This window comes from Schistocerca serialis, chromosome 11 (assembly GCF_023864345.2).
Source record: "Schistocerca serialis cubense isolate TAMUIC-IGC-003099 chromosome 11, iqSchSeri2.2, whole genome shotgun sequence".
NCBI lineage: Eukaryota > Metazoa > Arthropoda > Insecta > Orthoptera > Acrididae > Schistocerca > Schistocerca serialis.
Window position 1 is genome coordinate 32,921,551 of NC_064648.1, and position 20,078 is coordinate 32,941,628.

The 20,078-nt window shown below is 38.2% G+C and overlaps 1 long non-coding RNA gene across 1 annotated transcript; it reads left to right on the forward strand.

Annotated features, from left to right (window-relative positions):
- The first annotated feature begins 1,116 nt into the window (after window positions 1-1,116).
- LOC126427043 (uncharacterized) lies at window positions 1,117-13,621 on the forward strand. Its single transcript, XR_007576507.1, has 3 exons — window positions 1,117-1,200; window positions 4,102-4,164; window positions 13,540-13,621. It is a non-coding gene; the product is annotated as an uncharacterized LOC126427043 (long non-coding RNA).
- The last annotated feature ends 6,457 nt before the right edge of the window (window positions 13,622-20,078 follow it).

The following is a 20,078-nucleotide window of genomic DNA, read 5'->3' on the forward strand; positions in this document are numbered from 1 at the left end:
CTGTGTTGCAAATAGATGTAGAAAGAAATTAGCTGGTGTGGAAAAAGCTACTATGTAAGTGCAATTTTCACTGACAAAGAACATCACACATCATCAGACTGTAACAGAACATTCACCATGGGTCTGCAGCTAAGAGGGTGAAGAGCCAGTAAATATGTTTAGCAATAGAAAGTTAACCAATATTAAAAATAGACGACATTTAAAAAAATTTTCGACAGTTCGTATAAAATACAGTGTGTGTGATTTTCTTTAGTGGATAGATAAAAAAAAAAAAATCAGCATGGCAATATTTGCTGTACTGTGGATGTTCAGTAATGCCTTGTACAAGGAAAGCCTTAAAGGAGCAACTGTGTCAAAAACACACATTAAACAAATGACAAAATGATGGTTTGTAGGCTGCTGAACACCTCTTATAGTTAGGTTTTAATTTTGTACACATCAAGATGATACTGAGTAACTGAAGACAAACTGCAGACTAATGTCCGAGTTTAGAGATTAAGTACTGAAAGTGCCACATACATGATTAAGACCCGCAAATTCCATTTTACATTGATGAGAACAGGATTATAACACATTTGGATAATCATTTGCATTAGGGTATTCCCAAACTAGATCCCAAAGATGGAAGGCTTTATTTCAACTTATCTTTCTTCAAATTTAAATTGTGGTTGATGTAAGTTACTTATTTTCTGTAGAAAATATCCTTTCCATTCATTAGTTGCTTTGATTGCTCATAATGCTGTACGCCTAGTTAGAGTTCGTCTGGGAAAAAGCAAGACACCACTCAAATAATGCTCACAGTAGTAGAGTATACCTTAAACCAATGACAGACACAAACAGTATCAGTCAGCCTAGCATTTTTTTCTGTGGGATGGATTTTGCAAAACATGACTTTCTATCATTTTGAGGTTATATGTTATGACTTCATTATGAGAGAATTGTAAATCAGTTCTTGACATTAGACTCTTTTCTTCACCTAGTTTTAATTTATTTATAGTTTAGTGGTTCATCTGCTGCACCCAGTAATGGACTGAAAATACTGCCTTTCAGCTGTATCTCACATTAACAATGGAAATTGAATGTGACTTTTATTATCTGGTTCCTCGTCTTTCCTACAGCCTGACTGCAGTAATGGACCACGAAAAAACTATTTGGATAAAAGAGGAAACAAGTGAGATATCAGGTTCACCAGGTTCCATTGTAAGTAGTTTCTTAGTATTTTTTTACTATTGTTTCATTAATTTCAGTGTGCAGTATGTTGTGTGAATAAACAGAATTCATGCCATTTTGCTGAAAGTATGAGGAATTAAGTGCAATAAAATCTCCAGTGAGTTTTTAAGTTTACACTCAACATTTACAGCACTAGGCATAGATTATAATGTGTGTTAAAATCCACAAATGATGCAGGGGAGGGTTTGAATTTAATTTTTGTAAATTTAGACAAATTTGTAATGCACTGCTTATTGGCAGTTATAATATATTTATATAAAATTGAACTATTATGATAAAAATAGTCATTGGCTGGATGTCATTTCCAATGAGCACAATATTTCAGCAAGTGACCACATTGCCATCACCCGGTGCACTAACTTACTGTGCACTTACTAGTGATCAGTATGAGCTATAAGTGTAATTTTTTAAAAGTGTATCATAGGTTACATAGATGGCACCTTGGATCTTGTGTTTGTATGTTCCTGTTGTAGACTGTGGTTGTCTGTTTTGTTTATGGGGTCGACAGAAGCGTCCGATCCCACGCATCGGCTTTGACCCATGACGTAAGGGTGTTGTCGTGTGTGGCGTCATGACGGCGCGGAGTTTGGTTTGAGTGTGGCTGTCTCCAGTTCTGTTTTATCTTATTTTATTTACTTTTCTGATCTGTTCGTTCTATCTCGTGAGTTTTTTTTTTTTTAATTTAAAAACACTTATTACTTATTTTAATTATGTGTTTCCTCCAATTTCTGTTTTAGTTTATTATATTTATCTTTCTGATCTGTTTGTTCTACCCCGTGAGATTTAAAAAAAAAAAAAAAGACAAAAATCACTAATCAGCTACTGAAGCATCTTTATCTTCTATGGGTTGCAGGGGTTATGACCCCTGGGAAGGTGGGTGGGTATTCATGCATGGCTGTCTTCATTTACACGTTGTAGCTACGCAGGGCGTCTAAATTTGTTTATATTTAGTTTGCCCCCCACCCAAAACACCCCATTTGCAGCGCTTGTCCCGTTAGTGTCATTAGGCTTCTTGTGGAAAGTGTGTGTGTTTGTTTTTGTTTCCGCCATATTTGTGATGTAATGGGTCAAAGCAGACGGGCGGGATCGGACGCTTCCGTATTTCCTTGTTTATGTCACTACTTGAGTGGTGTCATAGATTGTCTTTTTGCTATACGTGTATAGGGCTAGTGGAGATGATGATCACTTGAGGAAAGCAATGAATTTGCATTGAGTGCTATACTATACCTGTTGTGGTTATAGAGTTGCAGCATAGCCTAAGGCCTAGGTTAAGTAGGGAGGTGAAAGTCTAATTGTGGGTTGGGAAACCCAATGAAGTTTTTATAACAATCTTTTTCCATAGCTACATTTATGCCATTGATGAAAACCCTTGCTTTCCTACCGTAGTCCAGTATTTTCAGGTTTTCAATACATCTGAAGGTGTTAATCACACTCAAACTCCTGATAGTTATTCAGTTTTAATTTTTCTGATATTTGCAAGTGGTTAGTGAAGTTATCTGTTGATAATTTCTTAAGGGTTGTATTTCTGCTGTGTTAATGAGATAATCGGTCTACCAGTGCTCAGTCGAGTTCTCATAGTTACCTTGAAAGAAGTTTGAAGAGACATTTACTGTGAACACTGGTTTAAGAAGTTAGTTTCATATAATATTTTTTTTGCATTAGCACTTGTCTCTGAATATGTAAACCAAGTGTCAATAAGACTCATGGCAGAAAATTGTGATTTGTGTCTTTAATTCACATTAATTAATTTTTAGAACACAGTGTACATGCACCCTGATATATTCCAGTGTGTATATTTGTGATGGGAGCAAAGTTGTGGCAAAACTAAGAGGTTGTACATTCAGTACTGATGTGTGTTTTTTTTAACTACCTCTTCTATATACATCACTTCATGATAAATGATATTTATTAAATTGCAAGGATGTTACAGAAATATTAAGGAATTTTTGTTGTAACTAATGTAACTTAAAGTTTGACCCAAACTTTTTGTTGCACTGTAAAATATTTGTTGCTTCCTTTGCCCCCCTCATCTTGAATGTTTCTGCAGAATTGGTAATGATACAAATGCAAGAACATGCTCCATAGATTGGATTTGCAAAAATTGTGTTGGCAGATTATGTGTATTTGTTGACAGCATAGCAGACAGTCTGCATTGAGTGAAGCTAGACTTCACATTTATTGTAAGCCTGGCTTAAGAACAACAGTACAGAGATGTGTGTTGTCCAGCTTTCAACCTTTTCACCTTGATTATATTTCACTTCTCTTCATTATATTTAACCTCTCTTCATTGATGTGAAAACTCGAGGATTATCTTGCACATTTTTATTCTTTAAATGGTATTGTGTCTGCTGTAGGTAGTGAATCATGAGCAAGTTGAATAATTTGTGATGCAATAAAACCTACAATTTCTGTGATGATGATCTTTTGCCACTCCTGTTTGGAGTAACTACAGAAACCAATATACACATGACATTTATCTTTTACACTACTTCCATTGTATAAGAGTGTTTTTCAATAACTCAGTGCTGTATGAAAAAGCTGTGGGTATTTCATCACTCAGTAAGAATTTATTTTTAGAATAGTTCTGTAGTGAGTAATATCTAGAAAATAATGTTGTCATTCACATAATTTTATTTTCTCTCTAATTGAAATAAAACAAATCAGTTTTGCATCAACCAGAATTACTGTCGCACGAAAGAACATACACTGAGAACTGGCAATAAAATGATAGTTGTTGCTAAATTATGTGGTGTTAATTATTCACGAAAAGTACTTTAATTGTGGCATAGAAGTTGTGAAAGTTGCTAACAGTGTGTGGAGATCATGACTTTTTAAATATACTCATTTTGCTTTGTGTTACTCTCACCACAGGTCCAGGTATACCCCTGTAGTGTGAAAATAAAGGAAGAACCACAGGAGACTGGGAATCAAGAGGTAATTCTAGAATTTTTTTGACGGAATGGAATTAATCACTGATTTGTTATTTCACAGTTGTGGGGAATGTAAATGAAGAGGTAAGCAATATAGCTGAGCATTATTGTCAAGGTTTGTTCAGATATGCTAGTAATTATGACTGACTCACAATATCATAATTTGCCCACTATTGTCAAATATGGCACAAAAGCCTAAATATAGTATTTTTTAGGCATTGCTCTATATAGGTTGAAGTATTGTCTTTGTACAGGAACAATAGTTTTAATATCTACATTAGTAGAATTATTGTCTTGTACAAGGACATGGTAAAAAGTAATGCCTCCACATTTTTTATGCAGAAACTGTTAAAGTTTTTCAAATAAAACAAGCTTTGTTAATTTTTTATGTCTTTATTCCTCATGTTGACGTATTTATTTCTCAACGTAGTCACACACACAATAAACACATTTCTCTTGCTGAGAGACCAGTTCATTGATACTGACACTGACTTTGTTGACAGAGCCACAACCTCACCTCTGCTTTCACTGCTTCAGTCACTATCTAATGGAAGTCCTCGAAGGTATTCTTTAGATTTGGAAACAGATGAAAATTGGAGGCGGTCAAGTCAGGAGTATATGGAGGATAATTGATGACAGTGAACCCAAGCTGTCGGATTGTTGCAGACATTGCAACCCTCATGTCTTGTCTGGCATTGTCATGCTGAAGGACAGGGTGGTGCATGTATGGGCAGACTCTTTGAATTTGAAACTTGATCACAGTACGCTGCTCCTCACGCACCAACTTAGTTAAGCTACACATGTTCATGTTACATGCTACAATCCAGAGCCCTCTAGCAGCAGATGGTTCCAATTTGGGTCAGCAGAGTGAAAAAACCTGTGCACATTACTCAGTCGAGTAATATATGTGACATGTAGTATCTCAACCGATACTGCAAACAGAATTAAAGGGTTGGAGGCATTACTTTTTAGCACACTCTTATATATACAAACAAAAATGAGAACTACGCGTCATTGTGTTGATGTCTAAATAAAATGATGCATGATAGTTGCTGCAATGCCCTGGACCTGAACAGTGATTTCCTACGTATTTGACCAGTTGCCTTGATGAGTAAACTATCCACAGATACTTCTTTGACTGAATCAGTTGTCATTCTCATGGGAGGTTTGATTAGTGGGCAGAGCAAGAATGAGAATTCATCATATACTGTGAAAATGATGGCAAAGTACGATTCAAGATATGAATGCTTTTGCCTGAAAATACTCCATTATGTTCGGAAACCCAAAGTGAATCTTGACCCTTCTCAACACTCTTATCATTCACATCACCATCTGAATGAACATGATGCTATATAATACCCACTTTTACAACAATGTGGCAGTTTTCATATTTTACACCTAAGTATTATCTACCATTAAAATTACAGCGCCATTGTAGGCTTCTTTTCTTTGTCCCCTCTTCTACATTTTAATAAACCCTTGCAGTGTCATGTACTTCAATTTGTTTCATTATCCTTGTTATCAAGGTATTTACTTAAATTGTGGAGCAATTCTGTTTGCCTTCATTAAATTTACTTTACTCTTTTTTCATTTCTGTGTTTTCCTTCATTAAATATTTTTACTCTTTTTTTTCATTTCTACATTTATCATTTCCTCCATTAGGAAAACCTAAAGAAAGATGGACAGATGGAGCAAACTCCATCCTCCAGAATATGAGTTCTTAACAACTGCAGTGCCTCATTCAGTTGGTCCCTAAAGCCAATGTTATTTGGATCATACATAGTTTACTCTATAGTGCATTTAAAAACAGTTGCAACTTTTGATGTTTGGCTCACTGTGTGCCATTGCCTAGGTAGCACCAATGGTTAGCTGTTTGGCTGGTAAAGCGCCCATGGTGCCACACCATGGGTAAACAGTACCATGTGGTGTCACACATCAGAGGCACCTACATTTATTTCCTCTCATTGTAAATTGATACTTTCTGGCAGTGAAGTGTTTTACAGCTGTCAGGTATTGTAAACAAGTGTTCCGTGCTGCCATTGCATTAATAATAACATTGCAGCATGTCTGAACATGAGATTTGTGGTGTCACCACCAGACACCACACTTGCTAGCTGGTAGCTTTAAATCGGCCGCGGTCCATTAGTACATGTCGGACCCGTGTGTCGCCACTGTCAGTAATTGCAGACCGAGCGCCACCACACGGCAGGTCTAGAGAGACGTACTAGCACTCGCCCCAGTTGTACGGACGACTTGCTAGCGACTACACTGACGATGCCTTTCTCTCATTTGCCAAGAGACAGTTAGAATAGCCTTCAGCTAAGTCCATGGCTACGACCTAGCAAGGCGCCATTAACCATTTCTAGAGAGAGTCTCACTTGTATAATCAAGAATGCTGTATACAAATGATGGATTAAAGTTAAATATTCCAGCAGCTACGTACTTTTCTTTATAGCATTCATTACGTATCCTGTTCCAGACCTCACTCCAGTCTGCGTTAGATTATAGCGTGCATTTCGGCCTCCTCTAACTACAAGGTGTTGGCACATCTGCCAACACATCAAGATTCACAGTAAAAGTGATCACCCAAGAACTCGTTCACCAGAAAATTTTCATCCAAATTCGACAGTAGTAATGGACAATGCACAATACCATTCGGTTGGGATGGGTAAAGTCCCAGCAATACAGCAGAGGAAAGCAGCTATTTTTCTCAGGGTACAAAGAAATATTTGAGTGGATAAAGTTGAACCCATCTTGTGTAAGGTAGACTTAATGGAACTTTCAGTACTGTACTAGCCAGAAACTCCACGCTAACAGGTCAGTGAACTGGCTAATGTTTGGGTATTGTTTAATCAGGCTTTCTCCATATTATGCTCATTTAAATCTGGCTGGGAATATATGGTCGTAGGTGAAAAGTAATGTGGCCAAAAAACAACAAGAAATTTATACTCGGTGATGTTGAAATGTTGACAAGAGAAGTCACTGCAAATGTTATATCGGACTGGTCTCACGTTATCAGGCATATCAAGAATGTAGTTGAGGAGAGCTGGATTCATGGACCGTGACGAGTTTTGAGAAATATGGTACTTCTCTTGTTGCTGTGTTAACATCTGCTTCTTTTGCCTAAACACAGTATAGTTTACAGATACACATCTCACTAACATTGTAAGGCAATTGAAATGGTAACAGAATCCTAAAACGGTGTGTTATTAACCAAGCAACTGAGGGCGAGACATATCAGTAGTTACAAGAAAGCCAGTTCTCAGTATAAAAGTAAATGTGCAGCTTCTTCACTTATGTCAGTATATATGGCAATTTCAGATATTAACCATATGGTAAAATACTCTCCTCTTTGCATGCTATCATTTCCCAAGCTTGTTTTAATATCTCAGACCATTTATGACTGACTTGATTTAATTCTTTTGGCCCCTATGGGGGCATAGGGCATCCAGGAGAACTCGCCATCTGTCTCTGTATTTGGCCATTTGCCTCAATTTTGCCCAGGTTTTGCCAACTCTTTTTGCTTCCCCTTCCATTGTCCTCTTCCATGTGCCCTTAGGTCTTCCTCTCTTCCTTGTTCCCTGGGGATTCCATTCCAATGCTTTTTTCTCGATGGTTCCATCTCAAGGTGTGCCCCAACCAACACCACTTTCTCGCATCTGGTCTTCTATAAGTATTCGGTTTGTTATTCGCCAGAGCTCCTCAATACATATTTTTTCTGGCCACCAGATATTCATGATGTGTCAGAGACATCTATTTATTAAGCTTATCCATTTTCCTGCTTTCGCTGGCATACACAAGGACAGCCTTCTCATTTGTATTAAAAATACGGATTTTTGTTTTGTACGTGATATTTCTGTTTTTCTGTATTGGATACAATTGTATGTATTTGTCTTTTTAATGCGGTTTTTCATGTCATCTCCAGCTCCACCATATTCCATCACTATACAATCAAGATACAGGAATGAGTTGACAGTCTCCATGCACTGCTCCTCTATTAACAGTGGCACCTCTGATGTTCCCTGAATTTACTCTCATTTCCTTTGTTTTGCCTGTATTTATCTTGAGGCCAGCAGTCTCTGCTTCTTCTTTCAGCAAGTTTAATGTAGCTTGCATATCAGTCAGCTAGGCTAGTGAAACTATGTTGTCTGCAAAATCCAAATTCTCTAGACATTCATGGATCTCCCACTGGATTTCTCGTCTCCTGCCTGCTGTGACTCTTCACATAACTTATTCTAGAACAAGTAGAAAAAGTGTTGGTGATAAAATGCAACCCTGCCGGACTCCAGTTATTACTTTCATGGGCTCTGTCACATTTCCCTTGTGGAGTATGCAATGTTTGTAACCATCATACAGATCTTTTATGATGTTTAAGATCTTCTGTGGTATCCCATACTTCTGCAACACCTGTCAGAGCACTTTGTGTTTCATGGAATCGAAGGCCTTTTGAAAATCAAGGAATGCCAGGTACATGGTTGCTTGGAATTCTTCACTTTGCTTTAAAATTATCCTAAGAGTGTTAATAAGATCAATACAACTGTGTTGTGCCCTAAAACTGGCCTGTTCTTTACGCAGTCACTTTTCAAGAAACTCTTTAATTCTGTTTAAAATAATTCTGGTGATGATGTTACTGGCACTGACAACAATGTAATACCATGCCAGTTGCTACAGTCTGACAAATTTCCCTTTCTTCGGAGCTTTATGACAAAACCATTTTTCCACTCCTTTGGAGATTTCTCTTCAAGCCAAATATGCTTCATCAAGGGACAGAGCATCTTAACAGTACATTCAATATCAGCTTTTAAGAGCTGTGGTGCTATGTTGTCTAGGCCTGGAGCCTTTGTATTCTTTATAGTTTTCAAAGCAACCCTAATTTTGTCCATTTTGGGACACTGCAAATTTATATCTTGATCTTCTTCGACTTGCTCTGGAACATCTCTTACCTGTTCGTCATGGTTGTCTTCAAAATTTAACAGTTCCTTGAAGTGCTCCTCCCATCTCTGTAGCTGTGCCTGTTGAGTGGTAGGCATCACCCCATCCTTGTTCTTAACTGGTCCTTCATGTCTGAAGTTCTTCATTGACAACCATTTGGTTGTATTGTAGAACCCTTTAATATTTCCTTGTTTTGCTGCCTCTTCTACTAATTTTGGTTGCTCATCTTTCCATTTCCTTTTATCTCTCTGTGTATTCTTTATGCGCTTCGCTCTTTTGCACTCTTGTCAGACAAAGATTGAACTTAAGTTTTAGTTCTTTCCGGTGGCTGATCTCATCTGATGTAGCATTGGAGGTCCATTCCTTCCATTGATGTGCCTTACATCCTATGATTTTTCCATCACATCTAAATAACTGTCTTTCATTTTTTTTCCCCAACATGTTTCAATTCCCTCTTCCATAAAGTTTTCTTCAGAGAGGATCTGGAATCTGTTTTGTAGTTCAAGGGCAAATGTTTCTTTGATCTGTTGGTCTTTTAGCCTTGCTAGATCTGTTTTCTTGCTCCTGTGACTGAGCTTGGTTCTGTTTGCCTCTTTTCTCAGTCTGAATTCTGCCAAAACTAGGTGGTGGTCACTTCCAACGTCCGCTCCTCTTCTGTTTCTGACATCTAACGGAGAGTGTTGGAACTTGCAGCTTATGACTATGTGGTCTATTTGATTTTCGGTAACATGGTCTGAAGAAGCTCACGTTTTCTTATGGCAGTTACGATGTGGAAACACTGTGCCTCCAATGACTAGGTCATGTTCAGTGCATGTGTCTATCAGCAGTTCACCATTTAAATTCCTTATCCCAGCACCGTACACACCCATGATATGTTCAAGCCCTTCATTTTCTGAACCAGCTTTTGTGTTCAAGTCACCCATTAAAATTTTTAGGCCCCTAGAATTTGTTTGTCTAAGGACTCCATTAAGCTCTGTATAAAATGCATCTTTTAATTCTCCTTTAACTATTTTAATAGGTGTCTAGCATTGAATTACAGTGACGTATCACACATTTGTTTTAAAGCATGCGGTTATTATCCGTTCTGAGACTGGTTTCAACTCCAGTAAGCTCTTCTTGCTGCTTTTAGACAGTAAGAGCCCTACACCATTCCTACACATCACGTCCTCACCTGTCTGACCCGCGTACAGCAGCAGTCCACCAATTTGTGTTTGTAATTCCCCAGATTCTGGCCACCTTATTTCACTTAGTCTCAATATATCTAGTCGGTAGTTCTCCATCTGGTTTTCAACCTCTCTCAGCCTCCTTGCCTCTCTCAACATCCTTACATTCCAAAAACCAATACGGGTTTTCCTTTTCAGCCAAAGGTCATATCCTTAAGATCCATCCGGCTGTTTCTCCTGTTAGTTTCTGTGATGCGTGTTTTTTGGTGGTGTGGGTTATCAGCCCACAGCACCTGAGTGTCCAGGTGGGGCTGCCACCTCATGGCCTGGACACCTGCCAAGGTTTTATTTCAGGACATTACCCCCTAGATAGCTTGTCTTCAGCACAACTAAAGAATGCTGTCCATCCGTTTGCAGTAAGGCCTATGTGCATCAATGTTGTCATGGTATCCAAGGATCTTTTGCTGTCCACATTAGGGGGCTGTGCCTGCTGCCACACAATCACAGGGAGGAAAAGGAAAGGAAGCGAGAGTATAGGATGGGCCACGATAGAATAGAGCAGGACACTAGGCGGGACATTGTGAGACACACTTCATCTGGATCCTCTATGGAGATCTGTCCAGCTTGGGAGGCCCTGCTTGTAGTTACACTACTGCTGGTATAGCCCTCCACTTCATTGGATCACACAAACCCCCTCACCCACATGGATGGTGTTTCATTAAGGTGGTGTCTCCTGAGGGGGAGACCATTTATGAGATATGAGGGATTTATGAATATTTCATTCTGGCTTTTTTACTGGCATGTGCGTTGGTGATGGAGACCTTTACTAACATTCCATTTACTTGACATTGGAGATAAATAGCAATTTCTCAGAGGTTTAAAGAATAATTCAATATGTTATCTAAATTTCATATGCAGCATAATATGACCTAACACAAATCAAATGCAAATTCATAGTACCCCTATGTCTGTTTGCAAACTTTAAGAATTTCTTGCAGTAATTTAGCTTATACTGAAATATCACAATAACTATGACCTTTCTTGAAATGATAGGGAATTAATCAGAAGGTTGACGAATGAAGCTATAAGATGTGTGAGAAAGATTACAGATCAATCAGACGTGCAGCTGACAGGTTATGTGCTAAGCGGGCCTGACATTACCTTTGCCTGCTGATATCATCCATGCTAGCAACTATGCGCCCCTCCACTCACTCCATACCGAATTGTCAAAAGTCACAACTAATTTTAAATGCACTATAAACAACTTCTTCTTTTGTGCATTGAGTATTAGGCCTTCACTCTTCCTTGGCCTTCCCCAGCTTCGTCAACCTACTGGGCTATAATCTCTGATGTTGTAATATTGTCTGCCACTGTTCATTGTGTCAAGATATTGATTCAGTTTTCCTCTTTGTCATCAATTTTGTTTTGCGTGTTAAACATTTTAAATTCTGTCATAATGTCTTCTCTCATACAGCCATTTGTGGGTGTAAAGAATCCCATTGCACTGCCTGGATCTTACTGCCTTGTCATTTGTAAATGACTAATGATTCGCCTCCACAGGGTAATGTGGAGATGGTCATCATTTTCTAAAACTTCCTTCGTGTTATTTTCTCTATCTTTTTTCTAAAGTACCTGTTTGCTTTTACATGTAGTTTCCAAATTTTGTTACTTTCTTACCTGTATCTTTGTCATGTTAGTATGTGATATCACATTTCAGATAGTTAAAATAGCTGACCTGTTGTACTACTGTATTGCTCAGCACTGTTTTTAGATTTAAAGAGGTCCCATCCTATAAAAATCATACTTTACTTTTGTTCTCACCTTGGTAATGGCTAAGGAACCAACCCTGACAGAGAACTGGCAGGTCTGAAGCCCATAAGCTGACAGCTACACCATCAGACTCAAACTGCATGGCACTTGTGATGTGATCAGAACATTTTCACACAGTAAGTGTTCCATGCAAGGCTTGAAATTCTGCCAGTTATATTATACAGGATGTATACACTCTGGGAAAACTGGGAAATCCTGGAATTTTTTCATCTGGGGGAACCTAGGAATTTTTTAGGACTATGGAAATATTTCATTGTTTTAGTTCTCAGTTAAATTTTTGTAATTGAGACTGGTAAGAACTGATGCTCTAACAAAGGATTTTACAGCATCCTGCTGCAGCAGAATAATACTGTAGCAATAAAACATAAACAAGAGGATAAAACCAAAATAAAACATTGCAAAGGAAATGTGCCATTTACAACAACAACAACAACAACAACACAAACACAGTGTACACACAAGTGTCTGCCAACAGCAAAATGCGTCAAAAGCTTCGGGATGAAGACTATGCAACATAATAACAAACAGCTTCCAATCAGTGTGACTGTTAGGTTCGAGTGAGTGGTTGCGAGTGGGCTCATGCACATGCTCAGTTTATTCATGTAGGAGCAGTACCTTTTCCTGCTTCTAGCTACTTGAAAAGTTTTTCTGGCACACCGAAGCTGCCAGGGTGATTTTGCTGTTTCTTCTTCATTTACAGCTCTCACATTAAATGGAAAAAAATGAATTTCTTTGGCCAGGAGCTATGAAATGAATTGCAATGCATTCACATAATTATGGAAGTCTAAAATATCATATTGATTTTAGTTTTCTCATTTTATTTTATTTCAGCATTTTGGCAGTCGAACATTAATCACCTTGCAGAACAGTGAAGCTGTTTTTGTAGGTTTGCTAAAGAAATTTTGGCTTTTATTGATGCTTTCCACAGAGGCAGACAATTTATTTGAAACTAAATGTTTCATTCCGCACTGTTGGCTACTTTCAGCTGTTCACTGAAATTAAAGAGCATGTTTTCGTCTTCTTGACAAAGTAAACTGCTAACAGGAGCCAAAGTCTAGACCATAGCAAAAGTTGTCGTAAGCATATATAAACAGTCCAGGGAGCAATCCAAATCATGAAGTGTAATGCATGCAAGTTAAGAAACCTAGAACCTTTGCCTGCCTTCGACAGGCAAGTGCTCTACTGATAGTGCACCTGCCTGTGAAAGGGAAAGGTCTTACTTTTGAGTAAGAGTCCTGCACACAGTGTTAATCTGCCAGGGAGTTTAAAATCAATGCACACTCTGCTGCAGAATGAAAATTTATTCTATTTGGATGATTACTGTTTTTTTAGCAATGTAATTTTCTATGTGAGGTGTGGTTGAAGACAAACCTGTCCATCTCTCTTAATAGTCATACAGTTGTTACAGAGTTTTATGTGCAAGCTTTAAATGGGTAATAATTCTCCTTTTCCAGTTACTTCAAGATCCATTAAAAATTGAGGCTCCATTTTACAACACAAAGGAAGATCCAGGACTGAAATTGAATGCGAGTCTCTCTGAACATAGTGTAAGTTTTCAAATCAGTGTTGTTTTATGCTTGAGGTACAGAAAGACAATCATGGAATGTAATGGCTGCATATAGTTAAAAAATCATAGATGGAGAGCCATTCTATCCTACAATATCAGTAATTTTTAGTATTTTTGTAGAGTTACCATGACTCTCATTACCCTTGTGTGTTACATGTTATCCGTGGTGGTGGTGGTGGTGGTGGTGGTGGTGGTGGTATGTCAAAAGACTGCTTTGAACCCAGCTCTCCAAGCTACTCTATCCTGTGTAACCCTGTTCATTATAGAACAACTGATGCAACCTACATCCATCTGAATCCTGAATCCTTTTTACTGTATTTATCTCTGGGTCTCCCTTTACAATTTTTAGCCCACCTCCTCCCCTCCATCCCCTGCCTACACTTCCTTCCAGTACTAAATTGGTAATCCCTTGATGTCTCAGAATGCATCCTATCAACCAATCCCTTTTTTAGTCAAGTTGTACCTTAAATTTATTTTCTCCCCAATATGAGTCAGTACATCTTCATTAGTTCTGTGATCTACTAATCTGATCTTCATTCTTCTGTTGTACCACATTTCAAAAGCTCATATTCTCTTCTTGTCTAAACAGTTTATCATCCCTCTTTCACTTCCATACATGGCTACGCTCCAGATAAATACCTTCAGAAAAGACTTTCTAACACTTGAGTGTGTGTTCAATGTTAACAAATATTTCTTCTTGAGAAACGCTTTTCTTGCCATTCTCAGTTATTTTGCTACAAAAATAGCAAAACTCATCTACTATTTTATGTAGTACTTCTTCAGCAACGCTTTTCTTGCCACAGTCAGTTATTTTGCTACCAAAATAGCAAAACTCATCTACTACTTTAAGTATATCGTTTCCTAATCTAACTCCTCCTAACCTTTGACCAGTACAGCACAGCATCATTTGGATATACACGGATAAGGCAAACATTATAGCTACTGCTCACCATGAGAGTGAATGCACAGTGCTGTGTACGCAGGGCTGTTGGGGTATGATTATACTAAAGGAAACATTTGCCTTGGGTACCATTGAACCTCTAGTAGTAACCAAATACATTATGATTACTGTGAATTGTGTGAGCATGGTTCCCTTGATGCTTTGTTTTTCCTAATGGTAATCACATATTTCCAGCTGGATAATTGTCGATTTCACCAGGCCAGAATCATGCCGCAGTGATTTGAAGAGTATTACAGTGAATGCACATTCATGACTTGCCCATCAAATCCAACTGATGTGCATCTGTGGAACACATGCCAATCTGAACCCACAAACCAACAGCCAGTAATTCAAGGGATTTGCATGAGCTAAATTCTAGCACATCTAGTGCCATATACCTGCCGAAACCTACCAAGAAATTGTCAAACCTCTGCTATCCAGAAATGCTGCTGTAGTGTGTTGCAGATATGGATCAACACACTACAAAACAGACGGTTTGATGAGTTTGCTCAACAGCGTATGATACTAAAATATCTGATCAGAAAATTAGCTTTATTAAATTACTCTTTGAATAAGAGATGAGTCACTGAAAAGTATGAAGATCTTCATAATGAAATATTGAGAGCTATGTTGTATATACATAATGAGAGGTTTTGTTTTCTTTTGTCAGTATCTGGAAGACCCATTTATAGCCTCGGGGTCCACTGATCATATTAAGGAGGATTCAGTACTAAATTTAGGAGCAGAAGAAATTGAGACTTTTGTAAGTATTCACATTTTACAGATGGATTGCATATGAAATAAAAATATGTCATTTGGTAACTGTGGAATACAAAGAATGCATTACAGTGAAATTAGCATCGTTTATACCCCTTAGAAGTTTTGCAGTACGTATTATTCCACTTCAGTTATTGTCAGTTATTTGCTGACTGTTATGAGTAGAATTTCAGCAGAGCTGTAACAATATATGTAATCATATTTTCACTGTCGCAGGTTGATATCAGTTACAGTAAGATCATGATAATTCAGCACTCTATAATCCAGCGGACCCAATAGTCCAACATGCGTAAGGTATTTTGCCATGGTGTGACACCTTTTCAGCAACAATTGTTTGCCTAACTGTGTGATTATAGTCTTGCCAAGATAAGTGAGTTGCATTACTGGCTTTGTCAGTATCAGTGATTCTTCATTCACTAAACCTAAGTTTACAGTACTTATGTTTGCATCAGTGCTGTGGTATTTTAATTATTTAATGAAGTCATTGTGCTGTGTTAATATTCAGCTACTTGTATGACTGTCAGTTAGACTACATCACAGTAAAATGTTTGTATGTACAGTGAAAAATTTCCAAACAGAGCAAAAGTGCATCTAAAGCCGCAAAACAGAAACGTGATGTTGACAAGCCACAAAAAAACTGGTCATCATAAGCAGACTGCAAAAAAGTGAGAACCAAAACAGTATTATGAGTGAACTATGGTCTAAAATGATTGAAGAAACAGAGATGGAAAGCAATTTAAATGACGAGTAGTTTACAGCTGATCGCTCTGAAGTTGTACAAATGATATATTCTGTGTCTACCAATGAATTGAGTGCTTTTTCAGGTGAAATTAAAATGGATTGACATAGATAGAAATTCAGTTACCGAAGGAGAGTGGATGATGTGATATTATAAAAGTGTTTTGAAGTCACAGGAGGCACCAGAAGTTAACAGTGATTATGGCAAAATGTCTGCAGCTAACATCTCTGGGATTGACACTATGGAAGCCTTAGACACTTTAGTGAGATTCACTAATTGAAGACAATAATATGATGCCTCTAAAGTTGTGAATCTGAACATCAAGCAAAATAATTGTTGTCAAAAAAGCGCTCAATCCAAGAAACAATTTGGAATTTTTGTAATGTTCAGGGTGCTCGGAAGATAATTTCAGCTAAACCATCAGTGGTAGACACCAGTCTGGCATATTCCATGCCTGTGAGGCTGTCAGATATCTGTACTGTGTCTATGACAGTGATTACAACTAAACTGCACCACATTATTGACTATAATCTTTATTAATTAGCTTCTTCTTGATATCCTCAAATCAGTGGTCCTTATTGTATTTTGTAACTAGCATACAAAACTTTATTTATGCACAGTATATCGAACTTCTCTAAAACTTTGAGCCTTAAACTGTTGTGTTAGAGCAATGTACTATTTGACTTTTAATTCAATTTTATATGTATTGGAAAGTAGTTCTTTTTCTGATAAAGGCTGAGGCCAAAAGCTTAAATGTAAATCTCTTTTAATTTTGCCTGTTGGCAACTTAAAATGTTATCTTTACATTAGTATCAATCTATCTTTTTCTAGAGTTTTGATATTCCTATCAGAAGTTTCACATTGTTTGAAGAAGACTATGCATTTCAGTATCTTCGATTAATGTGTTGTAAGCAAATTCATTGGGCTCTTACCTTGTCAGTGAGTCTCTGTATTTGTGAGTTTGTGGTAAAAGATTTCCACGGAGGGAAAATTATTAAATGTGGTAATATGTACACAGACTAGTCACAGTGAACTGGGAAATAGTGATTGTCATATAAATTTTGAATTATATAGTTTAGCCTCATGTCACACACATGGTATCATTAATCAGATGAACTGTGCAAAACAGAAATACAGAGGCAGTAAACTACTATATTGTGTTTAAAAGAAGTTGCAACTTTTGGAAATTTGGGGAAGAAAGAGTGCAGGGAAGCATAGATTCCAAGGGGTAGCAACAACACAATGCCCATCTTAGGTTATGACCTATAGTCAGCTGCCAAGCAAACATTCTTTGGCCGTAAAGAAATACAATGCTAAATGAAGCAGTTACATCAATGAATTTTTCATATGTACTCACATTTACAGTGTAAGTTAAGTGATGCCAAAGGAAGAATCATCGCTTTCTCCCTCAGAACTGAAACTGGCACTGGAGCTGACTGAACTGACTCTCTGTTCCATCTGGTCCTTCATAAATCCATGTCTCTTCAATTACCTTCTTTGAATGGCTGGCAACTCAGTATCATTCCTGTGGGGTAAAGTTTGCAGTGGCTCTTTTTTTCTGCATTTCAACCTCAATGAGCCCAAGCTTCTTGGTGTCTCCTGCCACAGTACCTCTCACCTGGGCCCATATATGCTCAGCTGGATTCAAATGAGCATGATATGGAAGAAGCCTTGATTGCATTATGCTCTTTAGTGTTAACTGGTTTGTTGACTTTGTATTGTGGAGGTTTTGGCTTCTACAGTACAAGATCCATTAACTATGATTTATTCATGCCAAGTCCAACTTTATCTGATAGAATGTTTCTTTGTACATAGAGCAAAATATTCAATTTTCGCCTCCTCGTTGTTAGAGCGTGATCCACCACAGCAGAGTGGTATGGCACATTGTCCATTATTATTATTATCAAATTCAGATGAACATTTCACAGCAGAACATCTGAAAACGTACAACACTATACTGCATCACGTATTATATTAACATACAATCTGTATTACCAAATATGTTATTATGATGCAGGACATGTTACCCTGTGGGAGGATTTAAGTAAAACTGACCTTGAATTACCTAATGGGTTTGTCTTATCGAACCTGAATTCAGTGCTACAGAAGAAACCAGAAAGCTAAAGATTGAAATTTGGAAAATTTTTTAAGAAACCAAGTTTACTTAAATGAAATAAAAATGGTCACCAGCCTAATTAGGCATACTAATGTTGTACATTACTTTTATATAATCTGTATAGAGTTGTGATAAAAGAAAGCTACTATTACTTCTTACCCAATGAAGTGCAATGAACTCTACTATAATCAGACAAGTGGTACAGTGATGCTAGCAGTTATAAATAGTATATGCAAGTTCTCATAGAAACAGTTAACAGCTTATTTCTTCTCAATAGTAATTACTTCATTATGTACGAATTATGTGATCACCAAAAGTTATGAAAGTCAAAATTAAACCAGAAATGGACGTGGACTTAGTCCTATTTCAACATTTACTTTCCAAATAGTACAAATATAATTAAGTCACTTGCAATAGGATTTTTCACTCATTAAGAAGTAATATTGTTTCTACTTTTATGGATAAGGGCAATTACAGTAACTTTATCTTCAATAAACAAAATTGTTGGTGGGGGCTCTCAAACTGTTCCCCCCTCCCGGGGCCTAGCCACTCTTTGGCAGGTTCATACTTGGCTACCACGGAGCCCCAGCCTTTGGCAGCCCTTTTTACCTTCTGTACTACATGTCTATCCTCTTGCTATTCTTTTTCCTCTCCCTTGGGGAACATGTCTGGGGTATTATAGGGAATGTTCTGCATTCTGTTGCTGACCTGCAAACAGTCTCAACTTTCTTTGTGGCTCCTTTTTCCTTTCTTTGTTTCCTTTCTTTGTTACCTTTCACCTCCAGTTCCTCTGCTTCGGTGTTTGAGGATTCTCTCTTTTCTTCTTCTTCTTCTTCTTCTTCTTCTTCCCTGTGCACTCCTGAAGGCTAGACCACATGTCTAACAAGTAAAAGGTGACTGGGTAACACGTAATTCCCAGGCCCGGGTTGACAGGTAGGGTTCACACGTACCCCCTGATACAAGCCAGGCCCAGGGAGGAGTGACTGACTGAGCTGTAACCTTCTCAGATTGCCCGTTGGTCCCTCTGTCATGTGTTCGGGAGGTGTGACCTGAGGTGTGAACAATCACCTGAGGCGGGTGCGCCCCCTTGTGTAGCAGCCCCCCAGTAGGAGCGCGCCATTGGAGATGCTGCAATCATGGGGGATTTCCTCGTGATGAGTCACTCATCCTCTTCATCGATGTCAACAAAACGAAAACGTTATTAGGGTTCTGATTTGAAGACCCTTCCCACTGCACAGCGGTTCCTTGTTGTATCACATACTGAAGATAGTCAGTCCTTCACCACAGTTAATCTGTTTATTATTTAAGAAGGTGTTGATCCTGCTCTCATTTACGGAATGGCACTTTGCTTTTGGAGACGGCTTCTGATGCTCAAGCACAACAAGTTCTTGCTGCCTTACTTCACCACGGCTACCCTGTTTGTGTCACGGCACATAGAACTTTGATTTCCTCCTGTGGTGTAGTTTACACTGGGCTTCTTGACGGTCTGACCAAGGCTGAAATACAATCTTACCTCTCTGATCAGGGCGTCATTGTCGTTCATCATGTCATGAAAAAGGTCGATTCTTCTTTGGAGCCCACCCGCACTCTTTTCCTCACCTATTATAGAGTGGTGCTGCCATCCAAGATTAAAGCCAGCTGAAATCATCACAGTCCAGCCATACATTCTGAATCCGATGCGCTGTTATCAGTGTCATTGGTTCAATCACACTAGAACATCTTTTCAACACCCAGCCATATGTGTAACCTGTGGCAGGGATGCACACAAGAGCGAATGTCTACCTCTTCCTCCCTGCTGTATCAACTGCAATGGTGGCCATGCCGCCTCCTCCCAGGATTGTTCTGTGTATCTCG